This window comes from Cavia porcellus, unplaced genomic scaffold (assembly GCF_034190915.1).
Source record: "Cavia porcellus strain 051 isolate PalLab524CR breed Dunkin Hartley unplaced genomic scaffold, mCavPor4.1 scaffold_16, whole genome shotgun sequence".
NCBI lineage: Eukaryota > Metazoa > Chordata > Mammalia > Rodentia > Caviidae > Cavia > Cavia porcellus.
The window spans coordinates 65,810,599-65,815,202 of record NW_026947499.1 but is presented as its reverse complement, the minus strand read 5'-3'; the positions used below and the strand labels follow the sequence as shown (position 1 = coordinate 65,815,202).

At 41.8% G+C, this 4,604-nt stretch overlaps 1 non-coding gene across 1 annotated transcript; it reads left to right on the top strand.

The window, feature by feature from the left end:
* The first annotated feature begins 2,195 nt into the window (after positions 1-2,195).
* Positions 2,196-2,302, top strand: LOC111754065 (U6 spliceosomal RNA). Its single transcript, XR_002788793.1, has one exon. It is a non-coding gene; the product is annotated as a U6 spliceosomal RNA (small nuclear RNA).
* Positions 2,303-4,604: the final 2,302 nt, after the last annotated feature.

Below are 4,604 nucleotides of genomic sequence, written 5' to 3'. Positions count from 1 at the left end.
CGGGGCCGGCGCGACCCAGGCCGGGGACGTCGCGGTCCGGTCGGGACGCGGCGGTCCGAGCTGGGCATTGTCTCCCGGATCGGGCCCCGCAGGAGCGGGCGGCGGGGAGTGGCCGTGCCCGGTTGCCGTCGCCGCCCACCGCGCTCTTTGTGTCTCCGGCCGCCCGCCTGACAGCTGATGGGGGGCGCGCTGTCCCGCTTCCCCTCGGCGCCGCGGGTAGCCGGAGCGGACTGGGCGCTGACAGACGCTGTCCCCGAAGGCCCGCTGCCGAGAGAACCAGCCGGCCGCAGCTCGGCCCCGCGATCCCTGGGAGTCCCTGTCCCGGCCGAGGTGCCCCAGCCCGGCTACCGCGCAGCTCTGGTCCCGCGGTCGGCGCCCGGATCAGCGACAGTAGCTCTCGGTCAGGAACCCTGGGAACCCTGCCCCGCCCCCGACCATGCGCCCACCAATGACCTCCGCTTGCAGGGGGCGGAGCCGTCCAATCCGCGGTCGCAAGGCCCGGTCCAGCCCCGGGCGCGAGCCAATGAGGCGCGACTCCGGCAGCGCTCCCGCCCCGTCCCCTAGGGACCCGCGGCATGGAGCCGGCGATGAAGACCTGGCCCGGGGCCGGTCCAGTCCTGGGGGCAGTGTCGCGAAGTCAGTCCGGTTCCCAGATTGCGGTGATCCGAGGAGCCGACGTGAACCGGAGCGCCGGGCACACTTTGGTAGGTCAACCAAATCCCCACTTTACCCTCCAAAGTCTGCGAGAAAAGTGACCGAAGACACCTCTACTGGTGACCCAGCGTCTGTCCAGGCCCGGTGTCCGCGCTTCCTCACGCCATGGGCGGTGGGAACCGAGCACAACTTTCTGTCCCACTTCGGAGCGCAGATTGTTCTTGGCATTATAATTGTTTTGGTTCTTTCTGAAAGAAAATTGCAATTAAAAATGTGAGTTCTACATGCAAATCACTTTCACGGTGAGCTTTATTTCCGTAAACACGCAAATGACTTCAATGCAGGTTAGATGAAATACCTGAGTAGAAGAACAAGGTAGAAAGTTGACACGTATTTACATGCTTAATAAAATAAAATTGCACCTATTTGCAATTGCTTTAAATAGTTGTCGTGCTCAGTTTATTTCTTTTGGTGAAAAACTTCCCATTCAAAAAAATTATGCATTTGACGTAATTAACTCTAAGCTACATCCTTCAACCTGTTTTATGTTTTATTTGAAACAGAGTTACTAAGTTGCTAAATTGCTCAGGCTGGGCTTGAATTTGAGATTCACCTGCGTTAGCCTCCTAGTGTGCTGGGATTGCAGGTTTGTGTCACCACCCTTGGCTAACAGTTTCATATTTCCAGTGAATTAAATGGAGGGGGAGAATATGGAACAAGAAAAAAAAATTGCCATATTACCACCTTGCTTTCATAACTGAAACTCACCATGCTTTACTGCGTTAGCTTCAGGAAACAGCATGATGTTCAAGACTAAATTGCATCAAAAGACCCAGGCTGAGGACTGGCTTAGAGCACATCCTTTAATGAGGGTGTAATAAGAGGACCTGTAATAAGAGGATGTGTGGTGGGCTCCGCCTACCTCATTGGTAAGTGAGAGCCAATCAAGATAACATCAAGCGCTTTGTTTTCTGTAAGATACTGTGCCCAGTGCAAAGCCACCTTCAGTGTGTTTATGTTACTGTGTGCTTTTCGGTCAAGATACTTGTCCACTAGCATCCTATTAATATGTTCTTTAGAGTGCACGATTTGTAATGAGTTTTTTTTTTTTTTAGCTTATCAGTTTTCTCTCCAAATAGATGAGAATAAAACATCTGCCTACAAATTCTTATATGAACAGTACTTCTGAGGAGGTGCCATGGTACACACTGATAATCCCAGCAAGATAAAAGGCAAGGAAGTAGGATCCCCCAGTCACAGAGTTCAAAGACCGTGCCTGAGCTACATAGCAAGTCCCCTGTCTAAGAAGAAAAACAAGCAGAGAAGTACTTTCATTAAAGTTTTGCCTCAATAGAGAAGATAGTAGGAGAGAAGACAGGAACAGTATATTTAGGAAAGAATTCTAGATGGTATAAATTCGAGGAATTTTGTTCACCACTGATATTACCCTTAACATTTTCAAAAACAAGATGAACCATAATGCCCATTTTACTATTCTTCTTTTCATAATATTTTGAAATATATGCAAGATTCAGTGATATGTGCTGGCTTCAGCAGCACATATACTAAAATTGGAACGATACAGAGAAGATTCACATGGCCCCTGTGCAACAATGACATGCAAATTCGTGAAGCATTCATATTTTAAAAAAAGAATCAGTGATACGCATAAATTTGTGCATAGCTTTATGTGCTGGTTCAAATTTACATCCACATAATTAAATATAAAATTTGAAAGTTTGCAGGCATTTTCAGGAATTGACTTATGAGTTTTGGCTTAGTTTTCAAAGAGGAAATTAAATGTATATTTTAAGCTATATTTCCATGTGTCATAATGTTAATTTGTTTACTTTTTCTGAAATATGCAATCTAGTGCAGAAGTTTATTTCATCAAACAAATGTACATGTGAAATTTAGAGTTTAATTGAACTCGCAGTTTTATTTTCAACTAATTAACTGCCCATGTTTTGTTTTGTGAGTGAAAACTGGAAGAAACGATTGGTAGCACTCACTACCAATGACTTATTAACATTTAAATATATTTTATTAAATTTATATAAATACATCCTATACTGTATCCTCAACAGATCACAATTTGTAATCATTCTATATGAATTAAATGTTTGCTGCATAATAAAGAACAACTTTGCAATTACAGATATCCTGAGTTTCCTCAAACTATTTTTTACATGATGTTGGGTTCTATATGCATCATTTTACTTTTCAGCAATAATCCCCATATGCAGCAATTTTTTGTTTGTTTCTCTAACCCACAGGCTTTAACAATATTAGAATAAGATAATTTCTAATAAATTAGGCCTTGTTTGGTTGCCATTTTTATTCTACTCTGTATGTGACCTGGAGAGAAAGATGTCCCAGGCCTGCCAATTTTTCAAGAATTTTAGGGGAAGTTTCATCTTCACAACACCCTTTTATTTTCTTAATATCCACATGTATCCATTGAAAAAAGCAAAAGGAACAAAACCCCAAAAGATCTAAGGCAGGTTCATTGAGGATTTCACTGGAAGTTTGACCTTGAACATTAGAAATCCAACTTCTGCCTTCTGTCTCCTTCTGCAGGAAATCTTTGCAAACTGTTTCATGGTTCAAACCATCTTCTTGGTCCTTCTCTTCTCTCAGAAGCAAAGGAAAGTCCTGTCTGTTTTCTACAGAGAGCTCTTTAGCCAGTGTTTTGGATGCCCACATCCATTCTAGGGCAATTGTGACCTCTGAGAGTTTTGGATAACCTAGTAGTTGATTGTTACACAATTTGTAGTCAGAAGACCCTGTTAACTAACAAATTCTAACTCTTTAGTCCAAAAGGGAAACTGAGGAAATCCCCATACTATGTGAATTTTTTTAATTTACTGACCACTGTCAAAAGCATGGATCAACATAGTGCTAAAAGTAATTTGGAGACCTGGGATCTTAGGCCATAAAGCCAGCCTCATCCAACTGTGTTAAATTATTTTTTGATCATGGCTTATGCTTTCCATTATCTGTACAATGCAAATATGACATGTTGCTAAGAGCCTTCACTTACATAATGGTCTGGCAGTCATATCCACACAAATGAGCAGCTTCCATTTTTATAGCAATACAATGAGAGACAGATAGAACATACATAATAATCAGCTTGATTTAAAAGCCCAGAGGATTTAGTGGTCTGGTTGAGTCCTCTTTAAATAACACAGTTCAAGATGTCTTTTAATATAAATATAATACCAATAGGGCCTCCAATACCAAGAGGGCTTTCAAGGAAAAGTCTCAAGCCTTTAATGACGTTATACTTGTGAAAGTACTTTCTTAATAAAGAAAAATAAATGAAAACCAAACACTTATTATTGTTGTTCTTATTTTCAGACAACTTTGGAAAGAAGCCAAACTACATGCAGATGCTTTAGTTACAGTTCAGGTAATTTCTACAAATCCAAATGGCACTGTACTTTATAAAATAAAACTTTACATATTAGAGCTAGACATTAGACATAGCTGACAAATTTTTCAGTTCTGGCATGCTTCTTTAGGTTATACTAAGTTTGCTTTTTTGGTATCTATTTTACTTATCAAAGGGCAGTGATCCAAACATTTATTCAGCTAGTACTTTACACACACGTGCACACACACACACACACACACACATTTTATTTTTGCATGGATGCTAGTAATGATATTTTCTTTGCCTATGAATATTAGCAACACAACCTGTAAGTCCACCACATTTACTTCCCTTGTATCCAAGATGAAGTTACCTTAACAGACCTCCTAGAGCATGCTACAGCAAGCCAAATATTCTTCTGAACTTGTACAGAAAATGAACAATAAATTGTATCTAAAAATCTGTGGCTTCAAAAGCTCCAAACTGAGACTTCCTCAAATCATCTACATTCCAGATACCTAATTCCTTTTGTAACTTTCCACAGAATATTCTCCATAATTTTCATTCATTT